The 16,216-nt window shown below is 36.7% G+C and overlaps 1 protein-coding gene across 10 annotated transcripts in view; it reads left to right on the forward strand.

Moving 5' to 3' along the window:
* Positions 1-6,070: 6,070 nt before the first annotated feature.
* LOC131432674 (PDF receptor) overlaps positions 6,071-16,216 on the forward strand; it is a 550,466-nt gene continuing 540,320 nt past the window's right edge. For 8 of the 10 annotated variants that reach the window (XR_009229938.1, XR_009229939.1, XM_058599088.1 and 5 more), the window contains exons 1-2: positions 6,071-6,170; positions 6,609-7,219. The gene's annotated coding sequence lies outside the window, so the exon portion shown is untranslated. The remainder of the gene's footprint in view (positions 6,171-6,608; positions 7,220-16,216) is intronic. The other 2 variants (XM_058599086.1, XM_058599087.1) reach the window with 2 other exon arrangements.

Below are 16,216 nucleotides of genomic sequence, written 5' to 3' on the forward strand. Positions count from 1 at the left end.
TTGTGGTATTCTATTTAAAATTTTTCATATATTCAAACCATGCAGCCAATTTAATCAAGCTGTTCCACCAGGAAGAAACCGATGAAAAAATTCAAATCAAAATTCTGAAAATGATTTTCAAGTGTCCTACCTGGTTTACTACAAATGAGTTACATCGAATCACAAATAAAGAACCAATAGATAGAATATATAAGCAGGTACAGGTAAAAATCGATGCAATCGTAAATTTAATTTATCAGTTTTTTGTGTTAGTGAGATACTTAGTTAGTTTCTCTCCCTCGTTACACATTGCAAATAGGTTTACAATTTTCCCTACAATAAATCACAAAATCGCGAATGATGTCCTACTGGTAATACCAAAATTATATATGGAGCATTCCACGCAAAATCAGTCACCCAAATTTTTTTTCATCTAACTATTTTTTTCGGTAAAGAACTCGAAAATATTCGACACGTATTTTTTATTTCAATATGGTACGTGAAATTTTCGAGATATGATTTTTTGAAATTTCGCATTTTCGAAAAAGAGCCTTTTTCAACAGCCTATAATGTAAAATCTAATAAAGATACAAAAATTCGTCCAAGACATTAGATGTGCGTCTTTTCCTTAGCTTTCAAATAAGCGATTCCATAAAACAACCTTTGAAGTTAATATAATGAAAAAAGTTAAAAAATAATAAACAAATAAAAAATTCCAAACTTGGGCCAAATTTTCTTTATTTTTGTGTTGAAAAAAGAAACCTTAGGGGCTTAATTCAATCTTGGCAAAGTTTCAGAGTGGAAAGATCAATACTTTCGGAGCAGTGAATTTTTCAATTACGACCCAACGCGCGGAGCGTACGAGTTTTTTTCGAGTTTTTTTTACCGAAAAAAAAGTACGGGTGTGTAATGTCAGAGACATAACAGGATGTCGTGAATACAAATATGACACGCTTTATTTATGCTTCCGAATTCGAATTGGTAGTTGATCGATTGTTTGAATTGTGCAACTTTCCCCTCTATCATTACTAGAAATTTAAACGATGCGCCTAGACCATGCTTCATGCACTTTCCGTCGCTGCTGGTTGAAGGTTTAACTCCCACGACGTCTGCTACCATCGAACGCACGAAAAGAAATGATCGATTTTCACCACGCTTCCCCTTTTATACGCATTCAGTTGAAGATATGTGCCTGACTACCTCAAAATCGTCGTCCTTGTGCGAAAAACCCAAGCGAAAGTAAAGAGTTTTCCGCATTATTTTGAAATTTTGAGAAAACTTAATTTTTGAGTTGTTTGTGGTTATCTCACACTGTTCAAAATATTATGCTAAATTCCTGATCATATTTTTGATGAAATGGTGAAAGAATTGTGTTGCTACCATTAATACAAGTCGAGATATTCACGATTAAGTTCTGCCCATTCTTCCATATGGCTAATTTTGAAAAGGCACCCCATAGTAAAGTAAGTCGTATTCACGACAAAATAGTTACATGAAAAAAAGTATGGGTGTGTAATGTCAAAGACAAAACTGGATGTCGTGAATACGAATAAAACTGACACGATTTCTTTACACTTTCGAATTCGAATTGATAGTTGATCGATAATGTGAATTGCGAAACATTCCTCCTTTTCACTACGAAATCGCAATTTATTCTACTTTCGTCACTCTTCAAATTTTTTTTCACATTTTGAAAATATGAAGTTTGTTTTCGAGCAATGAAAGAATGCATGTAAAGCTCAGCCATAGCCGAAGCAGAAAAAAAGTCAATGCCCGAGAGCTCGGATCGGCATAATGCGGATAGCCTTTTAAGCCCATATCCGAGCGAATTGCGCTGCGGTACGATCCGCGCGTGCGGATCGTGATTGAAAAATTCACTGCTCCGAAAGTATTGATCTTTCCAACCTGAAACTTTGCCAAGATTGAGTTAAACCGAATTTTTGTATCTTTATTAGATTTTACAGTATAGGCTGTTGAAAAAAGGCTCTTTTTCGAAAACGCGAAATTTCAAAAAATCATATCTCGAAAATTTCACGTACCATATTGAAATAAAAAAATACGTGTCGAATATTTTCGAGTTTTTTACCGAAAATGAATTGTTCGATGAAAAAAAAGTACGGGTGTGTAATGTCAGAGACAAAACTGGATGTCGTGAATACGAATAAAACTGACACGATTTCTTTACACTTTCGAATTCAAATTGATAGTTGATCGATAACTTTTTTTATTCAATTATATAATATTTTAAGGCACACTGCTTTAGCTCCAAGATGCCAAGGGCTTTTTCTATTTTTAATTAACAAATAACTTAAAACTAGGATAGTTTATTTAGATAATAACTTTGGCAGATCCAGCCTTCAGCAGGCGATCGGCACCGGCCGGCGTATTGAATGTAACACGTTGGTAAGTATCTATGTGGCCGCTTTTTTCTGTCCGTGTGGGTTCGCCCCCAGACTACGAATACCAGGCGGGTGGCCCGTATTCTTTTGATAGACCACAGCGGCCGTCCGTGGGCAATGATGATGATGTTACGGAAGAAAATGGAAAACAAAATATAGAGAAGTATATATTACGGAGAACAGAGTAAAAGGGGGATATGGAAACAAAATGACTAAGAACGACGAAGATCTAATTAGTTGACATCGAGATGGTGAAAAACGTGGGAGGGGTAAGCAGAAATTTAGTGTCAGCAGAAAGATCTTGTTAGTTCCAATGAAGATGGTGGACAGACGAGGGATGGGGAGATTCGGGCGGATGTTAGTGTCGAACCTGTGGGTGAAGTTTATTCTTAGCATCAGTCGAGGAGCAGGGGTAACTTTCAGAGCAAGATACAATAGATTACACTTGTATATTAACGTGTTTAAGGTATTTATATATGAGCAACATATATGAAATATCCCGACTCGCCAACACATCTCGAACCGGAACATCAGGTGGTCTACCTCGGGCCCTGAGGGAGTCCTTTAAAACAGACCTGGCGTCACAATACTCCACACATGACCATACGATATGCTCGATGTCCTGATAACCGTTGCCACAGGTGCAGAGACCGCTCTCCATGACCACAATACGCCGAAGATGTGCGTTGAATGTGTAGTGATTAGACATGAGCTGAGACATAACACGAATGAAATCGCGACTCACGTTCATCCTCCTGAACCAAGGTTTCATCGATACCCTAGGGATAATGGAGTGAAGCCATCGTCCCAATTCGTCATTACTCCATGAAGTTTGCCAACTTTCAAGTGCTCTTCGACGAGAAATACTGAAAAATTCATTGAAGCAGATTGGTCTTTCATAAATATCACCTTCCACTTTAACCAGTGAGTCAGCCTTTTCATTGCCCGGAATGGAACAATGCGAAGGGACCCAACTAACGAAATTAAATAAGACCGTTCAGATAAAGTTCGCAAGTGTTCCCGTATTTTCCCCAGGAAATATGGGGGATACTTTCCTGGCTTCATTGCCCGGAGAGCTTCTATTGAACTTAGACTGTCCGTGACAATGAAGTAATGGTCTTTGGGCAAGGTTTCAATGATCTCGAGGGTGTACTGAATAGCAGCTAATTCTGCGACGTAAACTGAAGCCGGATCACTGAGTTTGTAAGAAGCGGTGATGTTTTGATTGAAGATGCCGAAGCCTGTGGACTCGTTGATGTTTGATCCGTCAGTGTAAAACATCTTTTAACAGTTGACTGTTCTAAATTTATTATTAAAAATATTTGAGGCCACTTGAGGGCGCACGTGATCCAGAATTCCACGAATCTCTTCTCTCATGGATGTGTCGAAAAACACAGTAGAATCAGAAGTATCCAAGAAATGAGCACGGTTGGAAGCAAACGAAAAAGGGCTAATATTCTGAGCCATATAATCAAAATACAAGGACATAAAACGGGTTTGAGAATTAAGCTCGTCAAGCCTTTCGAAGTTTTCAATCACCATCGGATTTGGGATATCGCATCGGATTAGCAATCGATATGAGAGATTCCAGAACCGATTTTTCAATGGTAAGACGCCCGCAAGCACTTCGAGACTCATCGTATGAGTCGACTGCATGCAACCTAAGGCAATACGCAAACAACGATACTGAATTCTTTCCAGTTTAATGAAATAGGTGTTCGCGGCGGATCGGAAGCAGAAGCATCCATATTCCATTAAGGACAATATCGTTGTTTGGTACAGCCTGACAAGTTGTGGAGTGTATCTTGTAATGTTCTTTGCAGATCGGCAGTTTTGGATCCTATAATGGACACAACGCTGTCGTCGGCAAGTTGTCTTAGTGTGCAAGATGTGTTGATATATTCATCGATATCTTTTACGTAAAAATTGTATAAAAGGGGGCTTAAGCATGAGCCCTGAGGGAGACCCATGTAGCTAAATCGTATTGTCGACAAATCGCCATGTGCGAAATACATGTGTTTCTCGGACAACAGATTATATAAAAAGGTGTTCAAAACCGGCGAAAGACCATGCTGGTGCAGCTTCTTAGATAGGATATTTATAGAATCTGAATCAAAAGCCCCCTTGATGTCTAGAAATACTGATGCCATTTGTTCTTTACGAGCAAATGCCATTTGAATTTCTGTTGAGAGCAACGCAAGACAATCGTTCGATCCTTTACCCCTGCGGAAACCAAATTGTATATCTGAAAGCAAGCCATTAGTTTCGACCCAATTGTCTAGACGGAAGAGAATAATTTTTTCGAACAACTTCCGGATACAGGAAAGCATAGCAATCGGCCGATACGAATTGTGATCGGAGGCTGGTTTCCCAGGTTTTTGAATGGCGAGTTGATCGATAATGTGAATTGCGAAACATTCCTCCTTTTCACTACGAAAATTTTCAATGATTTTTGACGTCAATTATCTCATTTCAGATTTGCATATTTCATTGAAAGAAACTATCAAGATGCAGTACAGGATTCATTTCTGCCTTTTAGAAGGACCAAATTGTGGAATTCTCTACACGGGCAAAATTCCGATTCTTCAAATGAGCAAAACGAGTAATGATTTGGGGAAAATTATATATTTTCATGTTGTGATAATAAACCATAATTAAAATTTCTCGGATCATGATCCATTCGGACTGATTTCGATAAAATTTAAACAATGGTAATTTTTGCAACATAAATTCAGGCGTTATGTGTGATTTTTGCAACGATGGTCATTTTTGCAATATAAATTCAGTGAAAAGCACGACGAACTTCTTTTAAAATGAAAATATTCTGTTTTTGAAAAACTACGACGCAAGAGATAACGTGTTAACTTGCGTTCATTACCGCAGTTTTGATTTTATGTTTCAGTATTTAAACACTTAAACGAACTGCATGAGAAAACACGAGTGAATCAAGCCTCTTAAAAACAAACTCTATGTCGAATTCTTGCAAAATAATCGTCTTATTCATAATATTTAGGTGCATCAATACAGCTTAAGTTTTAACAATACGGTTTATTTTGCTATCCTGATGATCTAACTGGAATGGTATATGGCCTTCGTCAAAACAATGCGCATCTATCGTGCGTTATTGATTGGTTCGTAATTAGTCACGTACAACAAACAAACAATAAAATTTTCTCAGAACGCGAGTGCGCTTCCAACAGAAAGTATTATATAACAATCATTACATAATTTGATAAAACAGGAAGACAAATAAGTAACTGTTTAATTCTTCTCTTCCAAAATAGAAGTGCTGCTTATAGATACAAACCTGATTGTTAGTATACATTTATATGAGAACATTAAAGAAGAATTTAACACATTATTCAGAGCAAGAACTGCCCGAAAACTGCCCCAATGATGAAAATCGATTCTGTAGATATGATAAATTCAATTTATTGTCAGAAAATTTAAGTAACTTTTTCAATACTAATTTTTAGAACACAGTCATTACCATGAAACCAGAGTATATCGAAACGTGTGGTATCCAACAAGCGCCAAGCTGCATGTAACAAATTAAGAATGAAATCTAACAGCACTGTTCATGAGGATGACGCAAAAAAGAGATGCTTTTCTTCTCATGCACTAAATGAGCTTACCACAAATTTCCACCATATCTATATCTACTATCCTTACTTCAGCATCATTCATCAGTACCGGATGAACCTCTGAGAGAAGCGGGTGCAACTTCATCCCTCTTAATGTTTTAACCGATTCAAGTCCTCTCGTGCTCGTTTTGTATTTGATTGCGTAGTGGTATATATATATATATATATATATATATATATATATATATATATATATATATATATATATATATATATATATATATATATATATATATATATATATATATATATATATATATATATATATATATATATATATATATATATATATATATATATATATCTATCTATATATATATGTATATATATATATATATATATATATATATATATATATATATATATATATATATATATATATATATATATATATATATATATATATATATATATATATATATATATATATATATATATATATATATATATATATATATATATATATATATATATATATATATATATATATATATATATATATATATATATATATATATATATATATATATATATTCTTCTGTGTTATACATATCGCTTAGTACAAATCACCGTTTTTCCTTGTCAGGCCGGCAGCTCTTTTCATCTAACCAGTCATCAATAGAACACTGAAGCAGAAACTTCACCAGCAGGCGCTCTGACAAACATTGAAACCAGAAACTATATTGAATTTTTACCGAATATTAGCCAATATCCTTTTATTTTCATTCCATTTCTGTGAATTATCATATGAAGTGATCAGTAAGCGCCAAAAATCGCGGTTGCCTTTATACAGATAGGTTACTGTGATACGAAACATTATTGTCAACCGTCGCTGATTAAAGCAAGCACCAGCAAAATAAACAAATAATTTAAAAGTGACTACAATAGATTTGTAAAATATGTATACATGTACAACGATGTACTGCATCCATGTAAGTGCTTTGATTGTGTAATCACTGTTTGCGGTTTTAAAAGCACTGAGATGGGACGGATGGATTTGGTTACCTCATGCAACAGTACTATTGAATTTCACCTAGTAGTTTTGAAAAGAAGTGAACTAATGTTACGTTTAGCAGTCAAATGATTCTATCAGTTTAATATTGTTTAACCATCGCTGCAAAAAAGTAAATTTCATGAAGCCTTATGTGTGAAAAAGAATGTACAAATAACTATACTTTACAATAAAGTACTATAAAGGTGAGTGATTTTGTGTAAAATGTGTGAACTATTTTAGAATCGAGCAATGATCATACACATATCATAAGCATTTAATACGCGCCATCCGGAAATTTAGAAATGATTTATAACTTCTAACATAGAATTTAAAGCTATCGGCAACATTTCTACACTCATTAGAATTCATTAAATCTCATAGTAATTGATAGTTGTGACCCAAGGCGTACGCCATGGAGGGTCAAATGTTATGACATTTTCAAGTTAAATTTTTATGTATTAATTACCAAAAAATCTGCAATGAAGGTGAGGAGGCATACTAAAATATTAGAGCTCCGAATTTTCAAATAACTTTCATTTACGGTTGCAAAAACATGTCAAGTTAAAAATGACCCAAAGCTGCCGACTCTCCCCAATGTTATATGTTATATGAAAACTAATGCGGCTTAGTTTGCCTGCCAGCAAGAAATTATCAAATAATCTGTTCACAATAAAATCACAATGAAAATGAAAAGGAATACTAAAATTTCAGAGTGTGGAACATTCACGTTTATTTTTTGATTTTCTAGATGTTGACGATTTCTTACATGAAAATCAATTTTTCTCTTCGCAAAGCAGCTGAATGTTGGTTTCATTTGCATTCGTTTAGTACGAAGTTCACTAAACTGATATTTTCTCACTTCTGATTTGCATATTTCAACAGTTGAATTCTTATAGCTCTTGTGTAAACATTTGTAGCATTCAGAAGAGCAGTTTTGCAGATTTTTTTCTTTCGTTTTTCACTTTTCGGAGTATCTTGCTCCAATGCAAACGACCAGCAGATGAAACTAAGACTCAAATATGATACTATAGTTCCATGGGAATTTCTTTTAATTGGTATGGATTGACTTCCGGTTCCGGAATTGCATGGTGATGAGTGTTTGAAATTTCAACTGTTAAAATTTGTACATTATGTTATGAACCGGATGATTCGACTTCGGCTACATTAGTATCGGAAATAGTGGTCAAAAATTCCAAAATAGATCTGACTCACTTTTCACAGCAATTGCTAAACCGATTTTCTCAAACTTTGAACTAAATGGAAGGTCTTATGATCTTGTATAGAATTGCTGAATTAGGTCTGGATCTAACTTCTGGTTCAAGAGTTACCGAGTGATGAGTGTTTGAAATTTCCAGCAGTCGTATGGTGCAAAAAAGTGAAAAAATCTGTTAAATTGGAATCAAAACAGTTACAATTTGTAACATAAGAATCGACTTCGGCTATACCGGTTCTCGGAAACCGGTTCTGAAAGTACCGGATATAGAGGTCAAAAACCTATCTAAATCCACCTAGTGGTTTAATGATGCCTTTCTCATATCAATCATACTATCATATATAATACTGTGGTATTCTTCAAAATTATTTTATTCGATTCTTAAAAGAATAATCAAAATCGGTTTATTAGACCGTCTACTGATAAAAACTATCAATTGGAGAAGATCTGAGTAAGATTTTTAAAATTTTTACGGTTTTTCGCCCTTTTCAGTAATGGTATAAAATTTTTAACATACTTTACCCTATATTCCCGGATCTAGAAGTCGGATGCGAATGAAATTCAAAAATTACTTATGGGACCACAAGACCTTTCATTTGAACCTAAATTAGTGAAAATTTGCACTTATTTTCACAATTTATTGCACATTTCCCTATAATTCCGAAACCGGAAGTCGGATCCAAACAATATTCAGAAATTTTATATGGGACCACAAAATCTTTTATTTGAATATAAGTTTGTGAAAATTGGTTCAGCCATCTCCGAGAAAAGTTAGTGCTGTGGCGGAATTACAAAACCACCACGTTTTCCACGTTAAACCCTCAGAACAATTTCAATATTACATTTCATTTCGACACAATGTAGTTACATTGTAAACGTTTTCTTGAGAATACTTTGTACGGAAACCAGCCATACATCGTAGCACATACCGTCTTATGATTTGATGCATCGGCCCTTTACAAATCATAAACTTTAAATATTTTATGAGTTGGACCGATATGACCGAAATTATGCTCGGTACCAAAAACGATCCTCCTATCTTAAAAACTTGAACTGCTTACAGCGCACAAGCAAAGTAACGCAATGAATATAAACACTTTAAACCATGCGCGCCGCTGGCGTGGATTTTCCGCCTCGCGCGAAGGAAAATAAATAACTTCAATTGTTCTTGCCATCGCTGCAGGTCGAGCGATGTTAATTAAACATTAGCCTTCTCCATATAATCATTACCAAAACCTTTTCGATATATGTAATTGTCAAGTCTCAAGACTTCTCGTCAAACCAACACGTACACAGAGAAAATTTGCACATTTTAAAAAAACCAAAATGCGGAAAATAAATGAACATTCATTCGGTAACCAAGACGGAAACTAGATTCATTTTTTAAAGAAAGAAAGACCGTGACAGTGTTCACCACGCGACAAGCTAAGTCCCAGTTAGCCCTTAGCACAAAAATAGTGAACAGCAGGACTTAGCACAAAAATAGTGAACAAGTGAAAAATGCTAAGTCCAGTGTTAAAAAGGACTTAGCGCAATTCGAACGGTAAAAGTGCAAGTGAAAAATGCTAAGTCCAGTATTAAAAAGGACTTAGCGCAATTTTTGAGGTTTTAAAAAGTGAACAGTATAGACTGAAGTGAACAGTATGGACTGAAGATTTTATTTTTAAAAAGTGCTGCAGCCAAGAAAAAAAGGGTTTGAAAAAAAGTGAACAAGATGGCCTGATTTTTTTAAAGAAAGTACTAAAGTCAATTGAAAAAAAAGAGAGTGTTTTAAACCTCTCACAACAAGAAAAACTTTTAGTGAAAGTATATAAAAAAAATCCTTTAGTGAACAATGGGATGGTTTTCATCTGAAGAGTTGACGGCGACGAACATCCTCTGCGTAGGAAACGACGCGCAAACTTACGCGGCGGTGATTTTGGCAGTTATCGCAGGAGCCTATATTGTAGGCAAAGGACTCTACAAGCTAAACAGAATGGTCACTGAACGTGCAGCAGAGCGAGCGGCCAAGAGAGCAATAGCAACGGTGTAAAAGTTAAGTGGAAAAATTATGTATTAAAATTTTATTTCAGTATCAATTTAAAAAAAATAAAAATAAAATTTATATATATATATATATATATATATATATATATATATATATATATATATATATATATATATATATATATATATATATATATATATATATATATATATATATATATATATATATATATATATATATATATATATATATATATATATATATATATATATATATATATATATATATATATATATATAAAATACACAGTTTCACTAACAACAAACTAACTATTGAATATGAATGGACGAAATTGAAGAAAGCCTGAATACATTAAAGGCAATCGAGAGTAATTATAGGAAAGCGCCGAAAAAAACCTATTCGGGCCAAATTTTACAATTGAAAAGAAGCGAAGCGAGCTTCGCTCAAAACTTAATTAACGAAAAACTTACCGAGCTATAAAACAATCTAGACTCAGACCTTTTCAATTTAATCAACCGAGAAGCAAAATTGCTCTCGGGAAAAATTTACAATATCATAGACACTAAACTCCCATACGCCAAACCGTCGTTATTGCCTAAATTTAAACGGGCGACAAAGAAATTAATTAAGCTAAATTGTGAGCTAAAAACCAAAATGACTATGACTAATCTGGAAAATACAATAAAAGCAGTGACGGCTTTAATGCCGGAATTTGATGGAAATCCAACAAACCTCACCAGTGTCATTGATGCACTGGATATTATTAAGACAATAGTCACAAATGATAACAAACAATTAGTTATCAGCATCATATTATCAAAACTAAGAAGCAAAGCGCGAAACGCATCTGCCGCCAAGCCCGAAAACGTCGAGGCCATAGTGGACAAATTAAAAACAATTGCACCCGCCTCCGTAGGAGCAGTGCAATCTAAACTAAAATTATGCAAACAAAAGTCTGACATAATTACTTTTACAATTGAAATCGAAACTCTCGCTACGCAGCTTGAAGCTGCGTATGTAGCAAAAAAAAATTCAAGCAAAGGTACCAAAAGAAATGGCTACCCAAGAAGCAATTAAACACATGGCCGAGGGCCTAAAAAATGAAAACACTTCTATTATTATACGAACAGGAACATACACGGACCTAGCTTCAGCAATAAATAAAGTGCTGGAAGTGAACCCGGCCTGCGAAGAAAAAGTATTGCTCACAAAAATGCAAACAAACAAAACCGCCACTCAACAAAGAAATAACGGCGAGAGGCGGCAATTTAAACAACAAATACCGTTTTTCAATTTCTCTTTTCAGCCACGCTCTCCAAATCAGCGTATTTGGAATAATCGAAACAACCAACAAATGCAAATGCCTTATCAGGCAAATCAAAGTCAAGGTCGTCAAATGCGACCAAATTTTAACCAGTGGCATAACATGTCCCAACAAATGTGCGGTTACGGACAATTTCCTTTTGCTCCGAATCAGCGGTTCTATTCACAGAACCAACATCAATACCAAAACAACTGGAGAAATAACTCCAATGCAAATTTTAGCAACGCAAATCCAAACAGAAATGTGATGTATGCGGAAAACGTTTCAGCGGCAACATCGGGTGCTCAAGATGTCGGCCGCCAGCCAGATGGAACAACCAAAACGAATCAGAGCACCAGAACAAACGTGAACCAAAATGTAGGTCACATCGAGGCTTGGTCAATGAACCATGCAAACCAGCAATGAAAATATACAATTGCGATATAAATTGTACAAACTTCGTAATTCTAAAACTAGATGTTTGCGACAAACCGGTTACATTAATTGTAGACACAGGTGCAGACATTTCTATATTAAAAGAAAGCGCACTAAAACCTAACATGCTTATTCATATGAATGAGAACTGTATTATAAATGGTGTTACCGAAGGTAAAATAGAAACCGAAGGCAGCACATATGCTAATATTAAACTAAATAATAATTTAATACCACATAAATTCCAAATAGTTAATGATAATCTACCTATTTTCACAGAAGGAATCCTGGGTAGAGATTTCCTAATAAACTATGAATGCAATATATGCCTAAAAACATGGCTAATTGCTTTCGAAATAAATAATGAAATTTTCGAAATACCTATTAGAGATAAATTCAATGAAAAATTCATTATACCACCACGATGCCAAATAATTAAGGAAATTAAATTAAGAAATATCACTGAGGATAGCGTTATTCTATCCGGTGCAATAAAGCCAGGAGTGAATTATTCAAATGCTCTAATCAGTCCTGGTGCCCAATATGTAAATATTATGAATACCAGTGATAGTTTTGCACAGATATCTCTAAACGATTTACAAGAAAAAATTGAACAAACATAGGAAAGATCGGTTAACCAACCCCGGTGGGCCCTTAGTCGTATGCTGACAGGGAAGGGGATCCTCTTTAGATCCCGTCCATCTAAATCCAAGGTGACAACCCCACCAACGGGATCGTCCTAGTGCATCGAATAACAACGGCCAACAGTGTGTCAACTTTGCGGCCTTCCGAGGAATGGTAGTCAGAAGCACCTTCTTTCCCCGCAAGGATATCCACAAAGCTACCTGGAGATCACCTGACCAACAGCCGAAAACCAAATCGACCACGTTTTGATCGACGGAAAATTTTTCTCGGACATCAACAATGTTCGCACCTACCGCAGTGCGAATATAGATTCGGACCACTACTTGGTTGCTGTATGCATGCGCTCAAAACTTTCGACGGTGGCTACCCAACGTCCAAGATTACGCGCATCAGATGGCAGTGGCACTACCAACGGAAGAGCAGCTTGGTGCAGCTACTCTTGAAGATGGCTGGAGAGACATCCGTTCTGCCATAGGTAGCACTGCATCAGCAACGCTAGGTACGGCGGCTCCGAACGTAAGGAACGACTGGTTCGACGACGAATGCGAACAGTTAGTGGCCGAGAAGGGGCAAGCAAGCTGCAACACCGGACGAGAGCAAACGAGGAGAGATACAGACAGGCGCGGAACAGACTAAACTCGTTATCCCGTAGAAAAAAAGCGCCAAAAGTAAGACCGAGATCGCGAAGCGATGGAACAGCTGTTCCGTGCTAATGACACAAGGAAGTTCTACGAGAAGGTGAACCGTTCGCGCAGAGGCCATGTGCCACAGGCCGATATGCGCAAGGACACCAACGGGGATCTTCTCACGAACGACTGTGAGGTGATCGAGAGGTGGCGGCAGTATTTCGACGAGCACCTCAATGGCGATGTGGCGGAACACGAAAGTGGCGGCGCGGTAACGTACTTGGGAACGCGTGCGGAGGACGATAAACTGTCGGCCCGACCTCCAAGAAGTGGAGGAGGTGGTAAACCATTTGAAAAATAATAAGGCCGCTGGCGTTGACCAACTACCAAGCGAGCTATTAAAACACGGTGGTAATGCACTAGTGAAAGCACTGCACTGGGTCGTTACCAAGATCTGGGAGGACGAGATTTTACCGGAGGAATGGATCGAAGGAATCGTGTGTCCCATCTACAAAAAGGGCGATTAGCTGGATTGCTGCAATTACCGCGCGATAACTCTGCTGAACGCCGCCTACAAGGTACTCTCCCAAATCTTATGCCGTCGACTTTCACCGATTGCTAACGAATTCGTGGGACAATATCAGGCAGGATTTATGGGCGAACGCGCTACCACGGACCAAGTGTTCGCTATCCGCCAGATGTTGCAAAAGTGCCGCGAATACAATGTGCCCACACATCACTTATTCATCGATTTCAAATCAGCCTACGACACAATCGATCGAGAACAGCTATGGAAAATCATGCACGACTGCGGATTCCCGGACAAACTGATACGATTGGTCAAGGCTACGATGGATCGAGTGATGTGCGTTGTTCGAGTATCGGGGATAAACTCGAGTCCCTTCGAAACTTGCAGAGGGCTACGGCAAGGTGATGGCCTTTCGTGTCTGCTATTCAACATTGCTTTGGAGGGTATGATAAGAAGAGCAAGGATAGACACGAGTGGCACGATTTTCAGAAAGTCCGTCCAGCTACTTGGTTTCGCTGATGATATTGATATTTTAGCACGCAACTTTGAGAAGTGGAAGGTACGTACATCGGACTAAAAGCTGAGGCCAAGCGGATCGGACTAGACATCAATGTGTCAAAGACAAAGTACATGAAAGGGGCTCGAGAGAAGATAACTTCAGCCACCCATTACGAGTTCTGATTGGTGGTGATGAAATCGAAATGTTCGACGAGTTCCTGTACTTGATCTCACTGGTGACTGCCGATAATGACACCAGCAGAGAAATTCAGAGACGCATACTGTCAGGAAATCGTGCTTACTTTGGACTGCGCAGGACGCTTCGAAAGAGCAAAATTCGCCGTCGTACTATCTACAAAACGTTGATTAGACCGGTTATCCTCTACGGGCAGGAGTCCTGGACAATGCTTGCGGAGGATCAACGCGCACTGGGTGTTTTTGAATGGAGACGCCTCCTGTATACAGCATAGACCCGCGTGGTCTACGACTGAAAGAGTAAGAGTAAGTAAGAAAAAATTGAAGCAATCCCAGCTAGCAACTATGAAGCAGCCGGAAACGAAAATCAAAATTATAAACAAAAAATTAAGCAACGATTACAAAATTTGCAAAATCAGATCGATATTAAAAATATACCAATAAATGCTCGAGATAAAATGATAGACCTATGCAAAAGATACAACGACATTTTCGCACTCAAGATGATCCATTAAGTGCAAACAATTTCTACAAACAGGAAATTAATTTAGAAAATTAATCACCAGTTTACATAAAAAATTATCGAACACCTGAAGTTCACAAAAAAGAAATAAATAACCAAATCGATAAAATGCTTGATGAAGGTATTATTCAACTTTCCGTATCCCCGTATAACTCACCTCTTTTACTAGTACCGAAAAAATCAAACACTGAAGACAAAAAATGATAATTAGTCATTGATTTTCGCCAACTAAACAAAAAAAATATTGCAAATAAATTTCCCCTATTAATCGATGAAATACTTGATAATCTAGGTCGAGCAAAGTATTTTACAACACTCGACCTGATGTCAGGCTTTCATCAGATTGAATTACAAGAAAACTCAAAAAAAATACACAGCATTTTCGAGCTCAACAGGCTACTACGAATTTAATAGATTACCTTTTGGACTAAACATTTCGCCTAACAGCTTCCAACGTATGATGACAATCGCTCTGAGCGGTTTACCACCAGAGTGTGCGTTCTTGTACATTGATGATATTATTGTGGTGGGCTGTTCAATCAACCACCATTTGAAAAATTAAGAAATTGTCTTTCAACAACTCAGGAGATATAACCTAAAACTAAACCCAACAAAAAGTAATTTCTTCGGAAGTGATGTCACATATTTGGGTCATCACATTTCGGAAAAAGGTATTTTACCAGATCCATCCAAATTCTCAGCAATAAAAAATTATCCTACCCCTACTAATGGAGATGAAGTCAGACGATTCGTAGCATTTTGTAACTACTATCGTCGCTTCATAGAAAATTTTGCGAAAATAGCAAACCCACTAAACAAATTACTTAGAAAAAATACAAAATTTGATTGGTTGCCTGAATGCGAACAATCCTTTCAATCACTTAAAAACAAACTTCTAACGCCAACAATTTTACAATTTTCCGACTTTAACAAACAATTTATAGTAATCACAGATGCTTCCAAAATGGCCTGCGGTGCATTTCTAGCCCAAAAGCACGATAACAATGATTTGCCGATAGCGTACGCAAGTAGATCGTTCACCAAAGGCGAATCAAATAAGTCGACTATTGAACAGAAACTTACAGCAATCCATTGGGCCATCACACACTTTAGACCTTATTTATATTGAAGGAAGTTTCTTGTCAAAACAGATCACAGACCATTGGTATATCTGTTTTCGATGAAAAATCCTTCTTCAAAATTAACAAGAATCCGTTTAGATCTC

The sequence above is a fragment of the Malaya genurostris genome, chromosome 2 (assembly GCF_030247185.1).
Source record: "Malaya genurostris strain Urasoe2022 chromosome 2, Malgen_1.1, whole genome shotgun sequence".
Lineage (NCBI taxonomy): Eukaryota > Metazoa > Arthropoda > Insecta > Diptera > Culicidae > Malaya > Malaya genurostris.